This window comes from Symphalangus syndactylus, chromosome 11, assembly GCF_028878055.3.
Source record: "Symphalangus syndactylus isolate Jambi chromosome 11, NHGRI_mSymSyn1-v2.1_pri, whole genome shotgun sequence".
Taxonomy (NCBI): Eukaryota; Metazoa; Chordata; class Mammalia; order Primates; family Hylobatidae; genus Symphalangus; species Symphalangus syndactylus.
Genome location: NC_072433.2, coordinates 22,417,891 through 22,443,280, shown reverse-complemented (window position 1 = coordinate 22,443,280; position 25,390 = coordinate 22,417,891). Strand labels below are relative to the sequence as shown.

The window sequence follows — 25,390 nt, the reverse complement described above, 5'->3', positions numbered from 1 at the left end:
CACTCCAGCTTGGGTGACAGAGTGAGACTCCGTCTCAAAAAAAAAAAAGATGTGGACAAGAACATTTATAATTACAAGTCAAGGGTCCTATGACATAAGTGCCATAAACATCCAGAACAAGGTCACTGGAAAAGAGGGTGAGTTCTGCACACTACAGTCCATTGCCTGACCACAGATTCTGGAATGCATGTGTAAATGGCCTGTGAGAACACTTTATTTTCTTTTTTGACAGAATTGGCGTCTACCAGTGGAACAGGGAAATAGAGAACACAAAGAAGAGCCAGGCTTTAGTGAGGCATTTGATAATATGGTTAAAGACAATTTGGGCCGGGCACAGTGGCTCATGTCTGTAATCCCAGCACTTTGGGAGGCCGAGGTGGGCAGATCACCTGAGGTCAGGAGTTTGAGACCAGCCTGGCCAACATGGAGAAACTCCATCTCTACTAAAAATACAAAATTAGCCGGGCATGGTGGTGCATGCCTGTAATTCCAGCTACTCAGGAGGCCGAGGCAAGAGAATTGCTTGAACCTGGGAGGCGAAGATTGTGGTGAGCAGAGATTGTGCCATTGTACTCCAGCCTAAGCAATAAGAGCAAAACTCTGTCTCAAAAAAAAGAAGAAAGAAAGAAAGAAAGAAAGAAAGAAAGAAAGAAAGAAAGAAGAAAGAAAGAAAGAAAGAAAGACAATTTGCCCATTTATCTCATGGAAAAGAAGATGAAAGATGAAGTACAAATTAGTTAGTGATTGGTATCATTGTGGAGGAGATTTCTGGTGCTGGGACAGTAAGGTTTTGGTAATCCATGTATGGTTATCATGACATCATGTGTTGCAAAATAAAGAATTCAAAAGATTTTTGATAAAACAAGGCAATGTACCAAATCTAGCTAGTTGAAATGTAACAAAAGAAAATGGCAGGTCTTGACCTTGGACCTGAAAACCCATCTGCACAAACTCGGGTGGAGGGAACCAGGCTTGGTAAGAAGTATTGGAAAAGACCTGAAGCTTTTTTCTTTTCAGACTTTTGGGCACATTTAAGAATCACCTGGCTGAGCACAGTGGCTCACACCAGAAATCCCAGCACTTTGGGAGGCCAAGGCAGGAGGATTGCTTGAGGCCAGGAGTTCAAGACCAGAGCCTGGTCAACATAGCAAGACCCTGTCCCTACAAAAAAATTTTTTTTTAAATTAGCCAGGTATGGTGGTGTCTGCCGATAATCCCAGCTACTGGGGAGGCTGACGTGGAAGGATCATTTGAGCCCAGGAGTTTGAGGCTGCAGTGAGCTCTGATCATACCACTGCACTCCAGCCTGGGCAACACAGCAAGATCCCATCTCAAAAAAAAAAACAAAACAAATAGTCACCTGGCCTAAATGTTTAAAATGTGGATTCCCAGGTGCTACCCCAGATTGTCAGATTCAAGTTTGAGGTGTGGTCCAAGAATCTCCATTTATTAAAGTGTGTTAGATAGCTGAGACTGCTATCACAAAATATCATAGGCTATGTGGCCCAGTCAACATTAATTTATCACAGTTCTGGAGGCTGGGATCAAAATACCTACACATTCAGTTCCACCCTCTTTTGGGAGGACACAAACTTTCAGTCCATAACATGAGGCTCTTTGGGTCATTCTGAAGTCGGAGCTCTGTGAGCCACACTTTCTGAACCGCTGTCCTTAGAGGTTTAAGTTAATGGGTGGAGGCTTTCACAATTGTCTCGGGCAAAAGTGTAATGAGGAGAACAAAGAGGTGAGAATCCCGCTGTACTGCGGGAGACGGAGCAGATGTGGATAATTTACATTTAATCTTGGGCCATGACACTTTGAGAAGAGAGTCAAACTGGAAACAGGAAGGCAAAGGGGGACTCAGAGGCAGATCCTGTGAAAAAGAGTTGAAGAAACTGGCAGTTCCTAGCTCAGAAAGATCAGACTGAGAGAGGAGGCCAGGACAGGGAAAGGTTGTCTGCATCAGGGAATTAAACTTGCTCTGTGTGACCTCACAAGGTGACACTAAGACCAGTAGGCAAGAACCACAAGGGATCTATTTAAAAGGCTCAAAATAATGACCATCTTCTCTAACAGTCAGAGCCATCTGTCCACAGTGCCAGAGGTGCTCAAGCAAGGGCCAGAGAACACATTTAAATGATTCTTCAGGAAGTTGGGTAATGAATGGAAGGATGGCACATCAAAAAGGTAGCAGAACCAAGGGAAGTGTTATTGTTCTTGTTCTTGTTTGATCGGAGAGAATACAGCATGTGTAGGTTTCCAAGTAGAAATGGAGTAAAGATAGGAGGCCAGGTGTGGCGGCTCACGCCTGTAATCCCAGCAGTTTGGGAGGCCGACGTGGGAGGATCACGAGGTCAGGAAATCGAGACCATCCTGGCTAACACAGTGAAACCCCGTCTCTACTAAAAATACAAATTTGCCAGGCATGGTGGCGGACACCTGTAGTCCCAGCTACTCGGAGGCTGAGGCAGGAGAGTGGTGGGAACCTGGGAGGCGGAGCTTGCAGTGAGTGGAGATTGCGCCACTGCACTCCAGCCTAGGCAACAGAGCAAGACTCCGTCTCAAAAAAAAAAGTTCTTTAGTGGCCAGGCGCGGTTTATAATCCCAGCACTGTCTAGCAGTCCAGAGGCAGGTGGCTGGGGGTAACCTGGGCTGGGAATTGGCATGGTGGACCAAAGAAAAAGGATAAAGGAACTTAAATTTCAGGCTCACAAGATTGGTAAATACCAAGCTGTGACCTGTCAAGGGTGGTGTAAATTTTCTGTTTCCAGAGGCTTTAAACAAGCAAGTATCTTAGTTAAGCTTAGAAACCCCAAACCCTAGAGATACCCAGAAGTACCCAAGATACCTGAATTTCATTTCAAGGATGCCGCCTTTGTGCTCCCGTCTTGGTCTTGACAGAGTTGGGGCTTTGACTTTGAGGTTGTCTCTGTGCCATGCGTATTCTGAAAATGTTGAGTTTTTATGAAGCCCTGAGATTTCAGGAAGGGCGCAGATCCTGTGGCCACTGTAATTTATCTTAAGACAAATAAACAGTGAGGTTTTTCATGCGTTTTCTCCTGTCTTTCTCCTTTACTGCCTAGTGGATTTTCAATGTATTTATGAAAAATAATGGCTTTGGCCAGGCACAGTGGCTCACGCCTGTAATCCCAGCATTTTGGAGGCCGAAGCGGGTGGACCACCCGAGGTCAGGAGTTCGAGACCAGCCTGGTCAACATGGTGAAACTCCATCTCTACTAAAAATACAAAAATTAGCTGGGCGTGGTGGCAGGCACCTGTAATCCTAGCTCCTCGGGAGGCTGAGGCAGGAGAATCGCTTAAACCCAGGAGGCAGAGGTTGCAGTGAGCTGAAATCACGTCATTGCACTTCAGCCTGGGAGCAAGACTCTGTCACAAACAAACAAACAAACAAAAAACAAAAAAGAAAAATAGTGGCTTTGACGTGCATGAGATCTACATGATTGACACGATCTGCAAATTTACCTGTCTTTGGTCTTGACCCCATTTAATTCAGAAATAAGCTCTAAATCTAACACAAATCTATGGGAGAGATCTGGAAATAGGCTTGTCGAAGTGGAGGTCATATACCTTGACGATTTACTTCCTCGTTGTTTTTGCAGGATGAACTCTTAAACATTTCTTAAACACTAGTAGATATGCCTTTTTTTTTTTTCTAAGCAGATTTTTTGCAGGATAAAGTTGTTTATAAGGGAAGCTGTTGTTATTGGCTAAAATCACTGGAGAGTCACTTCATTTTTAACAACTTGGAAAGACTGAAAGAAAGCAGAATTAATGCCTCTATTTTTAAAAAGAAACAGGGAAGTGCCTAGTGTCCTCATCTGGAACTTTACCTGGAAAAAAAAAAAGATTACCAATTTATTTCTAGAATAATCTCTAGTGAATGCAGTGTTGGGAACTTATATCACTTACAGAACAAGTCCTGTCAAACTGATTTATTTCCTTCTGTGAAAGAGTAACAAGATTTTAGTAGATTGAGGGGAAATGACCAATATAATCTATATTTTGTTTAGCAAGATGCTTGAACCTGCTCATTCAACATGTTGGTCAGTAAATTCAGAAAATTTGGGGATTGGCATTAGACGTCTAGAGGGCAACTGAGCTCCTATCCTGGGGCCTAGATTTAGTAGCACATCCTTTTTGAGAGTCCCAAAGGAGGGGAATAGTTACCTGACCGATTTTAAGAGGAAGACATGCTAGTGAATTCCCCTAGAAGATCCTCTGAGTTCTGATGAATGTGTCTGACATGTTTGTCATTCATGGTTTTGATTATTCAGATATGGTTGGAAGATCAGTCGTGTGTGTGTGTGTGTGTGTGTGTATACATATATATATACACACATATTTTATAAAATAAAGCTAATGCAGCTGCACACAGCCATTCACATACCCTGTGTTCACATCCTTCTGAAAATTCCCCAAGAACTTCCTGACAGGATCGGTTCTCAGGCTTCTCTGTCACCAAAGGGGTGGGGGGAATAAGAGGAAACAATAACTCTGAAAGCAAGTGAGATGTGTGGAAATAAATCTGTCATACTCTGTAATTCTAAAAGAGAAAGATACTTCTGGAAATTCTATCCCAGCTTAGGAAACAGTCGGCTGTGAGAAACAGTGACGATATTACTTTTATGATGAGTCCCTGGATTTACATATCCCCTCTGCTCGAGGGAATCCAAGCACCTCAATAACTGTGACATCATTCTAAACTATTAATCTTCACAACATCCCCCTGAGGAAGTCTGTTAGGCACTGGCATTCCTCGTATTTCAGCAACTTTATGGCTGGAATGAGGTATATCAGGTATCTGTGTATAGGGAAAGTTTGTCCTTGATAATGTATCTTTATCTCATTGCTCCACTTCCCAGTACTAACAGATTTAACTTAGAGCCCAGTAACACCTAAAAAGAACATCTTAGATTTGTTTCGGTCTCTCTAGTTCATGCAGTACTTTTACATTCACTTGATCTTCACGCTGCAACCCTGCAATGCCGACAGGTAAGACATATCAGAAGATTGTTAATCATTTCTGCCATGGATTGACCCCCCTCCACGTGCCAGGGATTGCGCTAGACACTTTATATCTGCAGTCTCATTTAATCCTGAAACAACCCTGTGGGGTGTGTACTGTTATCTCCATTTTACAAGGAGAAGTTACACAGTGAGGATTACGTGATTTGTTGGGGGCCATCCAGCTGTTAGTGGCAGAGCTAACACTGGAACCTAGGCCTTCCTGCTCTCTAAATTTTGTTTCATTTTTATGAAGAAAAGCCGGCTGGGTACGGTGGCTCATGCCTGTAATCCCAGCACTTTGGGAGGCTGAGGCGGGTGCATCACGAGGTCAGGAGTTCGAGACCAACCTGGCCAACAGTGAAACCCTGTCTCTACCAAAAATACAAAAATTAGCCAGGCATAGTGGCATGCACCTGTAGTCCCAGCTACTCGGGAGGTGAGGCAAGAGAATCCCTTGAACCCAGGAGGCGGAGGTTGCAGTGAGCTGAAATTGTACCACTGCACTCCAGCCTGGGCCACAGAGCGAGACTCCATCTCAAAAAAAAAAAAAAAAAAGCCTTTGATTCTTCTAGGTAGCTCTTTCTTGTATGTATTTACTTTTCTATATATTTTTAATTTATTTATATTATATATCACTGAAGATCACGTTTCTGACTTTTAGGCTTTGCGTGTAAGCTGAATCTGTCCTGAGCTGCCAACACTGCCTCTCTGATTTGCCATGAGAGAGAGAAGTATTAGGTACTGAATCATATTTTTAAAAATATACCAACAATGAAAACTGATTGTTTTATTGTTATGCCATTCTAGCCCAGCCCACAGGCTCAGCAGTAGATATTATGTCCCCTCTCCCTCCCTCCTTCCCTCCCTTCCTCTCTTTCTCTCTTTCGAGCTGGAGATCATTCTCTTGTTGTTGCCCAGGCTATAATGCAATGGTGTGATCATGGCTCACTGCAGCCTCGAATTCCTGGGATTAAGTGATCCTTCTGCCTCAGCCTCTCTAAGCACTGTGATTACAGGCATGAGCCACCATGCCTGGCCTATGTTCCTTTTAGTAGGTAATAATAGAGTAATTATGCTTTAAAACAAACAAACAAAAAAGCCGAGTGCAGTAGCTCACACCTGTAATCCCAGCACTTTGGGAGACCAAGGCGGATGGATTGCTTGAGCTCAGGAGTTCAAAACCAGCCTGGGCAACATGGCAAAACCCCATCTCTACAAAAAAATACAAAAATTAGCTGGGTGTGGTGGCATGCACCTATAGTCTCAGCTACTTGGGAGGCTGAAGTAGGAGGATCGCTTGAGCCCAGAGGCGGAGGTTGTAGTCAACTGAGATTGTGCCACTGCACTCCAGCCTAGGTGACAGAACCTGACCCTGTCTCAAATAAAAAAGAAAAAGGAAAAGAAAAAAGGAAGGAAGGAAGGAAGGAAGTTAGTTTAGGACTTACACTGAGTGTTTCAATGAGATCTGATCCTCCCTCCCTCCCTTCCTTCCTTCCCTCCTTCCTCGTTGGTTAAGCATGTCTGTATGCCCAGAACTATCTTCATCTTGGAATCGATATCTGCACTTCAGTGTCGTCATCATTGTCGTCATCATTGTCATTATCATTCTCATTATCCTCTCCTCTCCACGGGTACAGCACTGAGTACCAATTAGCACTGTGGGCGTTTACGGAGATGTGTACAGTGAACACTCCATATGGTGCCTATCCTTGGGGAAGCAAGCGGGTCATCCATAACATGAATACAAATCTACTCATGAATGCATATGCATTTCCACATCATCACAGGTATTCTGTAGTGAAACAAATGGATCTTGTTGCTATTATTTTGGTTTCCGTACAGTTTTACACAAATGCAGGAAACCCACTCAGAGAGCTGAATATGAGGAGCTGGGTGAGGTCACCTCCAACATTGCGCCTGGGACAGGGTCCGCGTGAGGAAGTGAGCCTGAGCCTTCAGCTAGCCTCAAAGATGGAGAAAGAACCTCCTTCGTATTATTCTCCAGATCCCTCCAAAGTTGAAAGATGCCACAGTAAAGGTCATATAATCCTGCTGGGTTGGTTGCTTTGTATGATTCTCTCTACCGTCTCTTATATCTTTCCACCACTTGGAGTTTAGTTTGACAAAAACTGGTAAAAAGTGAAGAGCACACATTCACTGACAGAGGCATCTCAAACCCACAGGTGGGAGTCGGAAACCTGTGCTTCACCTTATCCTTCCGTACTCATAATTTAGCTGTGGCTGCATAAATGATGAGATACGGAGATGATGAGAATGACATTGAGACTTTCCAGCACTAGTTTTATTTGGAATCAACAGCCACAACAATAATTTCATTGACCAACGGAGTTATCCATCTACCTAACTGATGTCTCAAAACAGCAGTCCAGGCCGGGCTTGGTGGCTCACGCCTGTAATCCCAGCACTTTGGGAGGCCGAGGCGGGTGAATCACTTGAGGTTGGGAGTTTGAGACCAGCCTGGCCAACATGGTGAAACCCTGTCTTTACTAAAAATACAAAAATTAGCTGGGCATGGTGGCAGGTGCCTATAATCCCAGCTACTTGGGAAGCTGAGGCAGGAGAATCACTTGAACCCAGGAGGTGGAGGTTGCAGTGAGCTGAGATCATGCCACTGCACTCCAACCTGGGCGACAGAGTGAGGCTCTGTCTCAAAAAAACAAAACAAACAAAATCCAGCAAGTCCTTGGCCTATGACATTTAGAAGTTTAAAATTAGAACTTGTACAAAATGTTTAAAGCCTGTAGGAAGTTCTAGATTTCCAGCATATCTAAAGAGGATTTAGATCCTGTTGATCCTAGAGAGACCTATCTATGGCCGACCTCTTCCACCACACCCCTCCCTGCTATCTTTATACTTTGCTGAAGGAATAGGTCTCCAGAAGGTAGCCTCATAATAACTGGATTCTCTTCTGACTGGCCGCCAGGGCCATTTCAATGGGCATAGTACTGGAAATGTGTCTTAAGAAGTAGGAGGCTGAGCACGGTAACTCACGCCTTTGTCCTAGCACTTTGGGAGGCTGAGGCAAGCAGATTGCCAGAGCTCAGGAGTTTGAGACCAGCCTAGGCAACACAGTGAAACCTCGTCTCTAATAGAAAAAATTAGCCGGGCATTGTGGTGCATGCCTGTAGTCCCAGCTACTTGAGAGGCTAAGGTAGGAGAATCGCTTGAACCCGGGAAACGGAGGTTGCAGTGAGCCAAGATTGTGCCGATGCACTCCAGTCTGGGCACAGAGTGAGACTCCGTCTCAAAAAAAAAAAAAAGAAAAAGAAAAAAGAAAGAAAGAAAGAAAGAAAGAAAGAAAGAAAGAACGAACGAACTAGGAATGCTTTGGGCACCGTGGCTCATGCCGGTAATCCCAGCACTTTGGAAGACTGAGGTGGGAGGATACTTGAAGCCAGGAGTTGGAGACCAGCCTGGGCAACACAGCAAGACCCTGTCTCTACAAAAAATTTGTAAAACAAATTAGCCTGGCATGGTGGCATGTGCCTGTAGTCCCAGCTACTCAGGAGGCTGAAGTGGGAGGACTGCTTCAGCCCAGGTGTTGGAGGCTGCAATGAGTTATGATCATACCACTGCACTCCAGCCTGGGTGACAAAGCAAGACTCTGTCTCTAAAAACAAAGAAATAGGAATGAACCCAAACACTGAAGGCCGGTACTATATTAACATTCAGAGGTCAGGAGATCGAGACCATGGTGAAACCCCGTCTCTACTAAAAATACAAAAAATTAGCCGGGCGTGGTGGCCGGCGCCTGTAGTCCCAGCTACTTGGAGAGGCTGAGGCAGGATAATGGAGTGAACCCGGGAGGCGGAGCTTGCAGTGAGCCGAGATTGTGCCACTGCACTCCAGCCTGGGTGACAGAGCGAGACTCCGTCTCAAAAAAAAAAAAAAAAAAAAAAAACATTCAGAGTCCCACCTCTAGGTCTTAGTAGGGTCTTCCAATAGGATACTGTATTTTTTATTTTCCTTTTATTTATTTATTTTTTTTGAGATAGAGTTTCGCTTTTGTTGCTCAGGCTGGAGTGCAATGGCATGATCTCAGCTCACTGCAACCTCCACCCCCTGGGTTCAAGCGAGTCTCCTGCCTCAGCCTCCTGAGTAGCTGGGATTACAGGCACCCCCACCACACCCGGTTAAGTTTTGCATTTTTAGTAGTGATGGCATTTTACTGTGTTGGCCAGGCTGGTCTTGAACTCCTGACCTCCTCCCAAAGTGTTGGGATTACAGGCATGAGCCACCCCACCTGGCCTACATTTCTGATTTTCTATCCAACCCAGTGGTGAACATACCCATCAAAGTACTCATGCCCTCCAGGTAGAATCCCACCTTTCTGAGTGCTGGGGATTATGAATTTGCCCGTAAGTAATGACTACTTAATAGTCTCACTCTCATGTGACCCTTCATATCTCCTTCCACGTCCCACTTCCAAACTAAAAGGGGTATCATCCCACTCAGAACAGCTTAGGGTGGGAGGTGGAAGCAATAGGGCCCATCAGCGTCTGCCTTGTGCCCCTTGGCCTGAGACAGCTGTTCCCTTTGATTCCCAGTGGTGTCACCTTCTGGCCTCACTACCTTGCTGTCCGCTTTCAAAGCAGTTTCCAGGCACACCCTATCTCCACCTTTCTGTGAGAATAAATAAACACTTTGAGGCTCCCATGTCTTTATTAAACATTTCCTCTAAACTGCATGCTCTGGCTCTGTGCCCACGTGCACCAAGAAAGCTGCCCAGGAGCAGCCGAACCCCAGAGCCCTGCCTGCTGGTTCTTCCTATAAATAGCCCTTTGAACAGGCAGGAGGCACCTGCATGGACTGCCACTCCTCCCCTCCTCGCTGCATCCTGGCTTTCCCAGCTCTCGGGTCTCAGGCTGGGAGGATGCTGAGCAGCCTCCCCAGCCCCCGACAGAATGAGCAGCAGCAGAGAAAAGACCGGGAGCGAGTCGCACGTGCTCCCTCCCTCCCTCCCTCCCTCAGCTCAAGGCCAGGAGCTGCTGGGACCTGTGGTCTGGCAGTGGGGAAGGCAGGGGAGCCTGGTCAGCAGCAGGGTGGGAAAACGTGGAATGGAGACTAGAAGAAGAGAAGCTGTACATAAATAAATAAAGAAAGCATGTTTGACCAAACCCCCAACACTGAAATCTCGAAGCCCAGTGGAGCAGGAAATTGAATGTCTGGACTCCGCAGCCTCGCCTGGCCCTCCTCCCCCTACCCCTGGCCCAGAAGATTTTTTAGGCCTCCAGACTTTTTTTTTTTTTTTTTTTTGATTTAGAAATCTCAAATCTAGAGAGAAAGAGGAAAGGTGTTTTTTTAAAAGAGTGAGGGCTCAATGGCCACAGATCTGAAAAAACTGAAAAGCGGTGGCGGGGTGGGGAGGGAGAAAGAAAAGGGCACCCAGATGTGTGTGTGTGTGTGTGTGTGTGCGCGCGCGCGCGCAAGACGGTCTAGGAACCAGCCCGCAAGGGGAAAAGAAAACAAAGGAAAGTGTGACATGAGAAAGACAGAGAAATAAGTGGAGGAAGGCGTGAGTGGTGGGGGAGGGGGCCGGGCGCTGGAGAGAGGCAGAGAGGATGGATACCGGAATGCAGGCGGCGCAGGGAGGGAGGGAGGCGCACATGTGCGAGAGAGAGAGACAATGATGTCAGCATTTCCTTCTGGATTGGTCACGTGGTCCTTGCCAGGTAAACAGACTGGAAATAGACTCCATAAAGGCAGTGCCTGCCGAGGGAGGGCGGGAGACAACCCGCTTTACCCTTTCCTCTCTGCTGCGTCCTCAGCAAGCAGGTTTTCACGTCTGCGACAAGGTGGTCTCAGAGTGGAATTGCATTCTTACAAGTCAAGGAATATGATTCGGAGAGGCAAAGCTATTTGCTTTTATAATTAGCTCAAGGGGTTTCGAAACATTTTGATTAAAAAATAATAATAGAGGGGGGAACAAATGTGAATCTAAGCTCAGATGCTATGAGTGTCTTGGGCCAGGGATAGCTTATCTTTGTGTCTTCTTTGGAAGGGGCTCAGATGGATCTAGATTAAGGATGGATTGCACGGCCGCAGTTTAGAGTGAAAGGATCAGATGCTATAATTATCAACATTAGGAAACAGAAAATGCTAACAGATTCAATGAGAATACATTAAAAGAGTTTGATACAGTTCAGTGTGTGACCCTGGTGCCCCAGGAGGGCATGGAGACCCCACAACAGAAAAGAGGTTGAAAAAAGGTACAATGACTTTCAAGCAGGGTTCTTTAAAAAGGGTATGAAAAGATTCTCAAGCAAAACATGGCAGGAGTTCGGGGCATTTTAAAATGGGAAAGGGACATCCGGAAACTTTATCTGAAAGCAAACTGGATAAAGCAGGTAATTTTTCCACCTGGAAAGCTCTAGAATCCAAAATGGTAGTGGGAGGGAGAAGTGTATGGATCTTTCTTCAAATGCCTGGAAATAAGGCTTTTGCGTCCGTGATGAAATAATCTCATTTAGATCACTCTTCGAACAATTTTGGATTGACAGGATATACCATTATGACCAGTTATTTTCTGACCTGGTGGAAATTTGGCCAAAGCCTGTGGGAAGTGGAGTGACCAACTCAGTTTTTCAGAAATGAGTGGGTTCCTAAGATGCAGTTTTAAATGTGGGACAGTCTTAGGTAAACTGGGACCAGTTGGTCACCTTAGTAGGAAGCTGGGAGTCCTAGTCTACTCTTCATGAATATAATGAGACAATTCACCCCTTCCCCTTCTCTACCCACCAAAAAATAAAACAAAACCACCTTTCATTCTGTTTTTCTCTCATTTCTTATTCTCTCCCCTCATTTCTTTTGCTTAATCTTCCCTGATCAGTTTATAGCACTGCATGGCTAATTTGGGTATGCATGATTCTGTAGATGGACACGTGAGCTGGCAGAATATAGCTAAACTGAACAGCTAGCTTTAGTTGCACCTGGGGAAAAGGAGGGGAAAAAATAACTATGCATTGTTGCTGCTTCTTTTGCTTCCCCGCTGCCACCCGCTTAACATCCCTTATTGGGGGAGAGGGTGAGAGCCCAGTCAGTACACACAAGTGTACTTTCAGCCCTTGGGTTAAAAGACAGATATTTGATACCCCTCTCTGTTAACAAAATACGTCACTCTCAAGACTCCCAGCCCAGAGTTATTTTTGCAGCATTATGTAATTGGATTGCCTAGTCAGAAGTACTTCCTTAACAAGGCTTTCAGCAACCCCTCCATGTGGGCCTGGCCAGTCCTGCCCAGTTACGCACACTCATACTTGGGCAGCATCAGTCAGAGTCAATCCAGCCGAGCACAGCGAGGAGTGATCAGCCCATACCACTGGACTGACCACCCTTCCCTCTTGTGCAGGTTCGCCCAAAGGAGTGGTCAGTACCTGCAGTGCACATGGAGGCCAGAGTTGGTGGACAACCGTCAGGTGGCCAAACCTCAATATCGGCAAAGCAAGCATCATCTTTGTTTCAAGGGAGCTGTGGAGCTGCCCCACCCACAGCTTTCCCTACCTTAGGGCCTGCAAATGGAGCACTCAAGTGACCAGGAGTTCCCAAGGGGCCTGCCTTTGGATGTCTGTCTCTGCCCGCTCTTATTCCCTGTCTACTGGATTTCCTCATATTTTTTCATGAGCAGTTGGTCATCTGATCATCCCTTCCTGTTAGCCCTGCTGACTCACAAAAGTAAGGAACTTGTCTGAGCTTCAGACACACTCAGAAAATTTACAAAGAAAAACAAAAAGGCCTCGTATGAACTTCCCCTGGTATGGCCAGCTGAGGCTGGAAAACCAAGAGGCACACCAGGCAATTGTTACATGGGTTCCAACCCTGTAACCCTAGGATTTTGTTGATATTTCTCTATTGCATTGTCCCTTTTGGCCCTTTTCCCTTTAGTGAATAACATCCCCCATGCCCATCAGTGACTTGTCTCTTAGTCTTGAATCTAGCCCTGAATCCATAAAAAACCAGAGCACCCTTCCCAGAATATTTTTATTTCCTGCCCCTCAGCCCATCTGCCCTACCCATCTATCTTTTCTCATCCCTTGGGTCCCCTGATTCTCCTGACCTTGATGAGAGGCAACTGGTGTAATAGAAATAGCTTTAAAGCCTGACAGGCCCAGGTTCAAATTCAAGCTGAGCCACTTAATAGCTGTGTGACCTTAAGTGAGTGACTTAACCTCTCTGAACCTGGTATTCCTCATCTATAAGATGGGACTAATAATACCAGTTTCCCAGGATTTCTGGGAGAACTGAATGCAATTATTTGGAAAGTGCCTGGCAGGGAGCTAAGGCATGGTAGGTGCTCAGCAAATGTGGGCTCTCTGGGGAGGGAGGAAAAGAGCCACCCTCCCTGGCTCCTGAGAGCTGAACTCCATTCTCTTTACCATCTATCTCCTACTGGAATATACTTTTTAGGGGTGCTAAATTGAATCTTACCATCATTTGGTGGTGGGGTTGGGGGAGGGGCCATTGGTCCGTGGAATAGAGACTACCTTGGCTATTCCTTTGGGGGAAGCTTTCCACCTGACAATCCCCCCGCCTGCCTCCTTACAGCCAGGGTCTCTCTGCGGACCCCTCCAAGGCTGGGCACTAAATTCAGTGTATTAGCCTTGGTTTTATCTGTGCCAAGGTGCAGGGGCCACCGAGTGCTCTGTGCAAAGGGAAAAGGGATGAACGCAGTTTCTCCAAAGTGTTCACCTGTGTGAATCCTGCATCTTTGTTGCAAAGGTGGGTTCATTCCAACTGCACAGCAGGAACTAGTTGGGACCCACAGGGCAGGATCCCAGGGACAAACTGAGGTCTCAACCAGCCACAGGCAAAATAATGGGGGAGACTAGGAAGGAGAGGTTCCCTGAAGGTGAAGGGCAGGGACAAGCCAGCACCCAGGGGCTCCTTTCGCTGAAGTTCACAAATGCCAAGAGCCATGATGTGAGCTGTACCTGGAGGGGCCAGGCTGGGGTGGAGGAGCACCCGTGGCAGTGCGCACCACTGTTCCAGTTGGCAGGAAGCCCTTCCCTGAAGACTGTAAGTTTAACCTTTAGCATTCAAGTGTCGGGGCTTAAGTGTCGTTATGAGCAATTCTTCCTGCTGCAGAGTTCCCAGGCTGCGGAAAGAGGGGTCGGCTCAAATCTGCCCGCTTTCCTTTTTCTTCCCAGACAGAGTGAGAGGCAGGGAGACGTGCAGCACCAAACACGCAGGCACAGGCACCCCTCCAGTCGGCCCTTCGCTAACTCTACACACCCACTCCCGCCTCCTTGGCGGGCCCGGTTTCTGGTCTGCCTTGGAGGCCAGCAGGGCCCCGGGGGTTCTCCACTCCCAGCTCTTGCACCTGGGACTGAGGGGTGCAGAGGCGCCTGCCCTCCCCAGGCCTTGGCTGGAAAGGGCTCCTGGGGACATCGGGGTCCAGTGCCCTCCTGCAGTCGGGTTCAGGGTCCCCATCTCGGTGCCCTCACCTCCGTGTCCCGCGGGGCGGGGCGGGGGGGGTCATCTGTGGCCCTAAAGAGACTAGGCAGCCCGGCGAGAACGGCGGGAAGGGAAGGGAACCACCAGCAGTCCCGGGTGCGGAGTTAGGGTGACGGGGAGGCAGGCACGGGGCCTGGGCGGCGTGGGCCCTGGGCGCGAGGTGCGCCCCCCGCCGCGCCCTCGCCTTTCCAGATCACTGTTGGGGCGGGCCCCCGGGCCTGGTGGCTTTTCTGGGCATCCGCAGGGGCATAATGGGGTGATCGAAATGCTCCGCCCGGGCCTGTTTCCCCGCCCATCCGAGGGGCCGCTGGGCCATACCCTGCGTGCACCTGTGAGGGGCGCCTGGGTCCCAGTGCGGTGACTCTGCACTGGCCTAAGCGCCTCAGCCGGTGTCTCCGGGGGGCCGGAGGGCCCGGGGCTTCCTCCCGGGAGTCCAGAGCCCACAGGAAAAAAAAGGGTCCCGAAATGGAGCTGGGTGTGCCGGGCATTAGGGACGCGCACGCTGGCTCCGTGAACTAGGATCAGCATCTCTGGGCAACAGTCGAATTCTCAATGATAAGGTTTTGGAAACGAGAGAAGGGGGAGGGAAGGGGCCTGCGCTATACAACATCCAGCACAGAGGGACGGAAGAGCAGACACGAGAAGGGTGCGTCTCACGCCCGGGCCAGAGGAAACTGGCGTCGAATGTCCCTGCAGCCCGCTGAGCTCTGGAATTAAACAGGGAGGCGGCTGAGAGGGCGCGCCCCGAGTCCACAGGGGACCAGTGCCCTGCCCGCAGCCTTGACACAGCCTGGGCCGTAGGCCACCCCACGGGGAGCCCGGCAAGCCGGAGCCCCAGTCGGTGCGCTCCAGGCCCAGTGCGCGCCGGACTCCTGCCGGCCCGTGGGGCCACGCCCTGCCCTGCACTCACCAGCCTTAACCAAGTATGGGCTCCAAATTTCGTGCCATGAGCGCACGAGAAGATCGGATTCGCCTTTTTCTCTATTTCTGAGAATGGGAAACCAACTAATCGGAATTTTTTTGCCTTGGAAAAATATCTGTTCGATGTCGTTTGTTGCTTAAATTGTCCTTGGAATTTTTTTTTTCAATTTTATTTGAAAAAGAGAAAGTTGATGCGCTCCCCAAACCCTGTTTCTCTTTAAACCGTCCCTTTAGACGTGCAGCCGGTTATCGCAGATGTTTTCTGGGGCGAAGAGAGCGAAATGGAATGGGAGGGAGGACAAGGACTGGGAATCTCTCATTTTAAATCCCATTACTGGCTTTGGGGAGACACACACACACACACACACAAATCAGGAAAAGCTAGTTCGTCCCCGACTGATTTCCTTCACTTCAAAGATTTCCCTCGCCCCCTTAAATCAGAAAATTATGGCGCTAGGTATTTCTCAAGAAAAAAAAAAAACCCTCACGTTTATTCAGAATATGTACTCGGCATAGATTCCTTTTTACATTTCTCAGCAAAAAATAAAAGGGATGGGGGTGGTGGGTAAGAGGCACTCAATTCCCTGGCCATTAAATAAGCCATGCCTGCAAGAAATGCAAGCATGGGGTGGGGTGGGGGGATTGTTCAGCCGCGCATCCCTCCATTAACGCACGCCTGCGTGTCTGCGTGTCAACAATGCACGTGCCACCGTGGGCACTGTCTCCCGGCGCTGGCCCAGGAAGGCTATGTGCAGATGGGAGCCAGGTCTCAGTTGCCCACTCACAGCCCTGCTCCCAAGCCCGCCGCCCGCTCATCGCAGGGTTTCCTTTTTTCCTGGCTCCGGCTGGCAAGCAAGAAGTCCCGATCATTCCCCAAAGTTATGCCCTTGGAAATCCCTAAAGCGAACATAGCCCGACCGAGGGTCTCTTGCCCTCAAGTTGTTCACTTTGTTGCGTTGTGATGAAGTTAGTTCTCTCTCTTCTTCACTCGCCCCAGGCTTTAGATGTGGTGCAAACTTCTAGTACCTACCAGGTCACCAAAAGGGAAGTCAGGCGCTAGCCGGCGGTGCGGGCGGTGCGGAACCCGAGAGAGCCACCGGCTCCGCGCCTCCTGCCCCAAGGTTGGATTTAAGATTTCCATTGCAAAGGAGCTGAGGAAACTGGGAATCTGACTCAAACCCTGGAACTGACTAATTGCCCTGCATTTTCACAATGCGCCATGTATTCAAAATGAAGGGCAGGCTTTATCATTTGGAACTCTTTCAAGGACCCGGGCGCTCCAAGTTTGGGGTTCATTCTTTAAAGGTTTTACTTCTGAGAAACAGGAAAAAAGAAAGAATGAAACATACCCACAATCCATGTACTGGAGATGACACTCAAGAGTAGGTTGTGGTCTCTTTTGAATCGGGAGTTCAAAAGAAAAAAAAAAAAGGCTTGTTCCCTCCCCCTTGCCCCAGGGATGAAACCTCTCTAGATTTGAGCGGCCAATTTGGTTTGATTTCCGCGGTTTGGAGGCTCTGGCAGGGTTAGGGGCGGCAGGGCTCAGAAGACAGACCTCAGCTGCCTTCTAGACCAGCTGGTCTGCTCTTGGCCCTGGAAGCAGAAGCTAAAATCGGGGTGATTCACCCTCACCCTGATAGCTGGAGTGAGAGTCAGGGGAGGGCGTCGCGGAACCTCTCTGGCCGCGCCCCACACTCCCTGTCCGTGTACTTCCCAGCTCATCTCCTTATCTTCTCACCGCACCCCCCACCTGCCTCCTGCCCCCCAGGGATCTAGTTCCCCTTTCTCTCTGTCATTTCGAGCCAGTATTCTTTTCCCACCAAAAAACTCCTTTTTCTTGGAGTAACTTTCCGAAAGAGCTGTCGTCCTAAATACCATCCTCATGAAGTTGGATTTGGGAAGCTCGTTCTCAATTAAAGCGCCTTTTGTGGGCACGGTGCGCATCCCTACAGCCCCCAGAACGTCACCTCGGCGCGGGGACCCTCAACCTGGCGGGCCGGACACTGAACCATAACAAAAGGGGACTTCAGACCCTCTGCTCTTTTCCAGTGAAAAAGCCCTAGAAACACATCTGTATTTGGTTTTTGGTTACCTTTCAGGTGTAAAAAAATATTTTGACAAAAGTATTCCCCAGTCCGCCTGAGTTGGGGGAAAGCAAGATCTTGAGCAAGAATATAGGCACAAAGCAAGAAGCTGCATGTAGTGGGCACCACTGTGTACATCCCCTCACGACTGTGGGGACCGTGACAGGAGTCTGAGGGTCTAGCACCAACATTCAAACGGCCTAGTCCTGCCAGGGGGACCCCTGGTTTTCGTAAACGGGGAGGGGGGGGTGATTTTTACTCAGACTCAGCTACTCACTCCCTGGCGCACTGAGAGCAAACTTTTGAGATTTGGTGGTTGAGGCTCAGGGCACAGTGGCTTAACCTTAGGGCAGAGCCTTGGATGGAGCGATTCCGGACGCTCAGAAGGACCGCACCCCGCATCTCTACCAGAAAAGGGAACTGTCCGATTTGTCTGGGGGTCAGGGGGTAGACCGGGGCGATGGGGGTGTCCGATGGATGGAGCCCACGTGCTGCGCCTGGCTGCCACTCTCTAGTTTCTCCCTCCCTATCTCATCTTCTGCCATTTCCAGAGGCAGGAGAAAGGTGATCTCGGACTTGACCCCTAAATCACAGCTGCCGGTGGCTGCACCTCGCTCCAGGATGAGCGCAGCCCCTTCCCCGGGCTCGGGCAGCTTAACCCTTTCCTCCCCACGCGCGCAGAGGCCGCCGGTGGTGGCGCCTCTGACCCCGGCACTGCGAGCAGCCCGCCTCCTCCGCGCGGCACCTTGGATCCCGTGCAGAGACCACAAAAGGACGAGGCTGCCGGGCGCTGCGAGCCTGGGGCACGGGCTGGCTGGCCCGGATCGCTGCTGAGGAGCCCGAAGAAAAGCCGGAGTTAGCGGAACGAGGAGGGATGTTTAGATCATGTTAACTACCCAGACAGATGCACTTCGGCATGTTTGCATTTATGGAATCCATATGTTGTGGCAAATGAAAGGACTGCAACACGTACATACAATAGACTTAGAACAACAATACACATTCAAAAAGGGACTCGCACATTCTTCACCCTCCAACCCCTTCCTTAGATCTAGCTCTGGAGTTGTACGGAGAGGCGTCCTTTCAACCTCTCCTGCCTCCACACGGGGTTTTCTTTTTTTTTCTTTTTTTTCTTTTTTTTTTTTTTTGCTTCTGTGTCCCCAATCCCCCTGCAGAAGAAAACCCAGGGCCCAGAGCTAGGCTTTTTCCAAGTGAGATCTCCTAAGACCCCTTCATCCTCCTTGCCCCTTAAGATGGCCCATTGCCTCTTTAGCCTTTGGACCAAATAATAGCTGCTCACATTGCAACCCCATATTCTGATAATTGCAGGGGAGCAGATTCTTACTCAAATTCGCCATTCACATCTTCATCATTAAATCAACCTTTTTATGTTATATTTGCAAAGAAGTGCTTCAAACAGATCTGGAAACACAAGCCCCCAGCGAGCGAGCACTCACACAGCTCTGCCCAGTACCTGAATTTATGTACACCTTGTATATCTGTGTGCACAGATATATTCACACACACACAAATGCAAAGACATCTGAAGTCATTCAAATGTATATTTATGTACCCCTTTATGCATATATTTTTGTTTTTATATCTATATCCATTCATTTGAGTGAGAGCTAGAGAAATGTACACAGCAATGCAATATTTAGCCTACATTCCACTTTCCCTCCTAATGTAAATGTCTTAAAAAACAGGTTGGTCTAAAATTTTCTGCCCTCTTGCCAGCTAAATGAAAGATTTAGATTCTGAATTTCTTGTTTCCTTTTTTTTTTCATTTTGTACGTAAAATAATCCATATAGATGCTGGATTATCGTCTAAGCATTATTCAATCATACGAGCTTGGTACCTCTCCTCCTTATAACGAATTCACTCAGTAAAATTAGCATAAGTATTTACCAGATTAAGCTGACATTTTCCTATATTGTAACATGAAATACATTTATATCCAGAATTTCCTCCAAATAGCTTATACCAAAGGAAATACTGACTTCCTCCGCACCCTTTTATATAAGAAACCAGCTACAAGTTCACTTCTAGTACTATTTACATTTTAAAAGAAAATAAATACATAGTATTTAAGTGATTTTTCAAGATCTACAAAGAGGAATTTAATTCTACTACATCTTTAAAAAAATAAACAGCTTTATGAAGATTCGTGAAGACAGATAAAAAGGAAGTGGATATATTCCTGAGGGTCTGAACAATTTTCCTTACCTGATGTATTATGGAAAAATTCAGAATTTACCAGTCTTCCTTCAGTCAGCTACGTTTTACACTGACCTGCCCTTTGGACTGAAAGGGAAAAAAAAAAGATTAACTGTTGCCATTGAAAAATTTAAAATAATAATCAGAAACCGGACAAACTGAAGGTAAAAATATACAATGGCTACAATAAAGATAAATATTTATTTAATCAAAGTAGAGGTTGTGTTTGGACTGTAGGAATGTTTCATCCTTCCCTTAAAAAAAAAAAAAAAAAAAAAAAGCAAGAAAGAAAAAAGCTAGAGTCTTTGCAGGCTCCTAGAGAGTTCCCCATTGTCCAGGGCTATCGAGAGCCCAGAATGGCATTAACCTCACAAAAGACACATTGTGCAGGGGACAAAAAAAAGCCCCTTCTTCTACAATAACTTTTAGCTTTTTTATTTTTAGAAAATGACAAAGGTTTTGCAAGCACTGACTGGTGAAACCTGTAGCAAGCCAGGCTGGACTTGGCTTTATTGATCAGCTGTCCTGCATGGAAAAGCAGCCAGGAAAAGTTTGAATGGCAACCCAGATTTGGCTCACAGAGGAAACCCCTGATTTTTCTAAATGTATTTTCTTTTTTTCCCCCCTCTAAATAAAATAGCATTATTCCTAGAGTGAATTCAGAAGGATTAGATGAGGTAACCCTGCAAAATCCTAAACCGGTTTTTTTCTCTCTAGTCTTGACTAAGAAGCTGCATGCTCTTAAGAGCACTGGAAAATCTCTCAAAATGAAGAATTACTTTCTAATCAAACAGATTTCCTGATTAATTCCCAAATTCCTCCTAAAATAAATAATCTTGGTAGGCTAGGGCAACATTTTTTTCCAAGAAAAATAAGTTTTAGCAAGCTATCTGATGTTACAGGGTTTACTAATCATGCCTTCAAAAATATAAATGTTGTTTTTACATTTGTTTGCAGATTACTTAAAGTGCTGATTGCATTTTATTTTATTCCAGACATTGTAATTTCAATGGTATTAGTTCATATTTAGAACTTACATAAATACAACTTGTCATTTTAAAAAAATCTATTGCAGTAGCAGTGACGCTGAGGCTAGGATTTGAAAGGGGGGAAGAGACAGAGAAGCGGGGGGGAGAAAGAGAGAGAGAGACAGACAGACACTGACTCTTGTTCTTCCTGCGTTTGTTTGCTTGCTTTTTGGAGGTACCGTGCACCAGCCTAAGTGATGGCTTTGATGTACTGGCAATCGGTACAGTAGCAGGGTCCCTGGCTGCTGTCTTTGATTCCAGGGATCTCCTTTGGGCTCTAGTGGGATGTACCGCTCCTAGTCTTTATCTGAAATCCATCCTCTCATTTCAAGCCCTTTAGCTTCGTGACTGTGCTCCAAACTCTTGGAGGTAGCTGTAAGGATTTTTTTTTTTTTTTTTTTTGGCATTAGGGAAGGGGTATGTAATTTCCCCTTTCTACACCCTAGACCTTTCCTCTGTATTTAAATATATTGGCTTTCTCTCTTATGAATTTAGTCTGAAATTATTTTTCACTGCCTTTATTACATCCCTGCTTTTGATGGCAAAATAGCTTCCTGTGTTATGAAAACATCTGCTTTCCAGGTTTCACACGAGAAAACTGATTTTACTTTTCTCTTAAGTCCAGAAAGGTAGAAAGTTGGACTTGTTTCCAAGTGCAACTTTTCCTTTTCTTGTCTTTCCTAAAGTTATCCCCTTTCAGTTCTGATTCACTTTCTCCCTTTTATTTCTTCCAATCACCCCTCCTCTCTTCCCCTCTCCTTCTAAAGAACCAGAGAAGACCGATTGCGTCTTATTTCAGAAGACAAAATTAACATATATTTTTTGTCTAGTCTATGGTATGTGTTAAAGTTTTCTCCATATTTTCTTCATTCGTCCTCTGATTTGGGGGGAGGTAATTTTCCTTCCGTTAAAAAATCTCAGATTTGCAATTTAAAGTGGTCTCTATTCGAAGTCTCTGCTCTTTCACTTAAACCTTTAAATTGTCCCCCTCCACTAATGCCCCCATTCTTTGGAGATGCTCTTTTCCTAGTTAATTTAAACATTGCTGCATTTGCTTAGAGAGAGAGAGAGAGAGAGAAAGGGGAAAATAATAAGAAATAAAAGAGAAGAGGGGGAAAGAAGAAAGGAAAGAAAAAAAATCTTAAAAAAAATTCTTAGCCAGGTTCCTATTGTTGCTCCTATGCATTCCACTTCTCGGTGTGTGTGTGCGTGTGTGTGTGTGTGCTCGTGTGTGTGTCGTGTGTGTGTGTGTGTTTTTAATACATGCATAAACTTTTGGAGCCTCTCTCCCTCTTCCTAGGCTCTTCTCCCATCCTCTCTTCCTGCTCTCCTTGCCCTGCTCATCACTTTCCCCTGTTTTTTTTTTTTTTTTCCTCCCTTCCTCCCCTCTGCCTCCCTCTACCTCCCCCTTTTCTTTTTTGCTGAATCTTATTGATCCAGAAGGTGGCTAATTAGCCCTTCCCGTCGTGCCTGGGTAATGAAGCACATGCGCACTGAATTAATCACAGCCATTTTTTGCAGGAAACTAATTAGCAGAATAAAGATCCAAAGACTTTTTTTTCTTTTCACTCATCAGCTCCCACTTCCAGCGCGTCCCCTCCGACCGCTGCAGCCGCCACCGCCGCCGCCTCCTCCTCCTCCTCCTCCCGGCCGCAGCCGCCGCCGCCGCCGCCGCCGCCTGCTTTGCATCCCAATTACAGCCTAGAGCCGCTGCCGCCGCCGCCGCCGCTTCTCTTCCGTGGCCCCTGCCCGCTCCGGGGGCTGTAAACTCCCCGCCAACCATGCTGCTCGGCGGCAGCGGCGGCGGCGGCTCCGGCTCCCCGGCTGCGGCCGCCTCCCGCCCCGGGCTCCGCCGAGCGCGCTCCAGCTCCGCCGCCGCCGCCGCCGCCGCCGCCGCCAGCAGCGCGTCCTCCGCCGCCGCCGACCCCCGCCAGCCGCCGCTGCTGCCTTGATGGGCTCCGCGGCCCGAGCGCCTCTTTTCGGGATTAAAAGCGCCGCCAGCTCCCGCCGCCGCCGCCGTCGCCAGCAGCGCCGCTGCAGCCGCCGCCGCCGGAGAAGCAACCGCGTAAGTGGCAACTTTTCCCTCTTTTTTTTTTTTTTTTCCCGCCGCCGCCGCCGCCTGCTCCTCCTCCTCCTCCCGCCGCCACCGCCTGGACGCGGGGCTCCTCGGGGCGCCCGGGCTGCTTTGCATGGGGCTCGTCCTGCCCCCTCCCGGCTCCCGCGCCCGGCCGCCGCCGCCCGCGCCCCCCGCGCCCGCGCCCTGCTCGCTCGCTGCGTCCCGCTCGCCTTCCCCCTGCGCCAAACTTTCTCTTTCTCTTCTTCTTCCTCCTCCTCCCGCCGCTGCCGCCGCCGCCGCCGCCGCCAAGCCCGGGCCGCCCCCTCCTCCCCGGCCCCCGCGCCGCCGCAGCCGGCCGCCGGCGACCCCCGGGAGGGTGGAGGCGCCCGGGGCGAGGCCCGTGCGGCGAGTTTGGAGGCGCCGCCAGGCAGGGCCGGCCGGGGCGCGGGCCGAGGGCGGGAGGGCGGCCGGGGTCCCAGCTCGGAGACAAAGGCGGCGGCCGGCAGTGGGGGGAGTATGGGGGGTTCCGCGGTGCCGAGCGCCCCCGCCCCCGCCGCTCCCGGCCCCCAACTTTGCCCCACCCCGAGAGGCGCCGGGGCCCCGGGCTGAGCAGCCGCGCGGGGCGCGCACCCGGCCCGGAGCAGTCGCCGCGGTGGCAGCCGGTGCTGCCGCCGCGGCCGCCACCGCTGGCCGGGCGGCCGGGCGAGCGCCTTCCGCGCTGGGGCTCGACTTGCCGGCGACGCGGGAGCCCGTTCGGAGCCCCGGAGCCCCGGAGGGGGCGAGGCGGCCGCGCGATCCTCTACCTGCGCGCTCTCCGCCCTGCCCCACTGGCAGCGCCGCGAGCGCCCAGAGGGGGCTCTGCCCTGGACACTAGGGGCTCCTGGGGGCTCGGGGCTGCGCCGCTGGCCAGGGCCAGACCTCGCCCGGCCGGCCTTCTTCCGCCAGCTGAGCTCAGAGACATCCGAGGATGCCTTTTTTTCTTTCTCTTTTCTTTCTTTTTCTTTTTCTTTTTTTTGCTCTCGCGAATCTGGGATTGTTTACGTTCGGTTCCCCACTCTCACCCCTCGTCCGGCTCCACTCGATGCAAAAACCGTGTTCCTGAATTTTACATTATGCATTTTAATGTCCATCTTTTTGCATATCTGTTGGAGAGTAGATCTAAGTGTATTTCATGCAGTGTATATAATTAAGTTGTGTATGGACTCAGTATTCGGAGGGTTCTTGTATAACTATTGAATTAAAATATATATATGTATCACTTTGCGAATGAAGCTGTTGCCCAGAATCTGACTTTTGTTCAATGTTGTGCTATTCTTTCGACTGTGGCAAATTCTTTGATTACAAGCGCTTTCAAAAGGCACCCGGTCTTAACTTTTCCCCCTTGTTGCTTTCAAGTAGGGTAAATATGACAATTTTTATTGGTCTCAATTATTGAAACTTGATCTAAGCACTGTATGGACGGAGCATGCTGATTGCCTTTTTCTGGCCTCCAGTTCTAGAGACTTTTAAAAGGCAGTTTGTTAAGTACCTTTGAAGAATATGACAGACGGTGATCGCTTGGCTGTAATGCAAATTACAGAACATAAATTCACTTTGGAATTTAAAACAGATTCGAGCCCTTTCAGTGGGGACAATTGAGGATTTATTATGTTTTTTAAAAAATTACTTTTTTTCTCCCTACTTTGGGAGAATAGCTAGTTGCAGACCAACTTATTTGGAGGTCCTCCGAAAGAGGCTTGGGCAATGGGCTAGGGGAGAAGATTGATCACAATCTGCGTAATCAATAGGGCAGCGTGCTGCAATCGTGTACTTACATTTACTGTAAATTTCTACAATATCTGCAGCGTGGGTGCTCCAGCGCCTTGCTTGGCTTCTTAGAGAGGATTTAGAGGCAGAACAACCAGAATTTACTGCCCAGCCCTCTGGAACAATATAGGGAAGTCCACTCCGTAGTAGCTCATTCTAAAACTCCATTTTGCTGAAGTTTTTTTTTTTTTCCAAATCTGTTTACACGTGGGGGTTTCAGGAGCTGAACCCCCAAAGTGTAGACATCCTGTGGGTTGAGGGGAGTGGGGGGTATTCAGGAGACCTAGGCGTTGGGAGTTTGCTTATTGAATGGGCACTTTGGGGGCCCTCTTCTTATCTTACAGTGTTAGGTTTTTTGTTTTTTTTTTTTTTTTAACTAGTGCAGGTAAATTAGAGATAGGAAAATAAAAGAGAATATACTAGAGATTGAAGCAGTGTCAAAAGTATGAGTTGCTGTGTGTGTATGAGAAGAGAGATAGAATACAGACACAGTCAGTCTTGAAAGCTTGGTGGTAGGTGAATCCATATTTGGAGATGATTTTGAAATAGTCTAGCAAATGGTGCACGAAGAGGATTTCGTAAAAAGTGTACACGGAGTCAGTTTTGAAAGGATTGCGGTTTGGGAAGATGAGGTGTGGGCAGGAAAACCCACTCTAGGCCAGCAGCCTTCCTCTGTCTGTGTGTCTCCCTTCCCCCTCCTCGGGTTTTAGTTTTTAATTACTTAATGCTGAAACGCACAGGGCTTATATAAATATTTGCAAATGCTCTTTCCTATTGA

At 48.2% G+C, this 25,390-nt stretch overlaps 1 protein-coding gene across 2 annotated transcripts in view; it reads left to right on the top strand.

The window, feature by feature from the left end:
* Positions 1-25,390, top strand: part of ZFHX3 (zinc finger homeobox 3) — a 316,950-nt gene that overhangs the window by 18,108 nt on the left and 273,452 nt on the right. The window contains exon 1 of one of the 2 annotated variants that reach the window (XM_055233175.2): positions 22,726-22,815. The exons of the other annotated variant lie outside the window; for it this stretch is intronic. The gene's annotated coding sequence lies outside the window, so the exon portion shown is untranslated. Of the gene's footprint in view, positions 1-22,725; positions 22,816-25,390 lie in introns of those variants that run through there. 2 annotated transcript variants of the gene reach the window in all.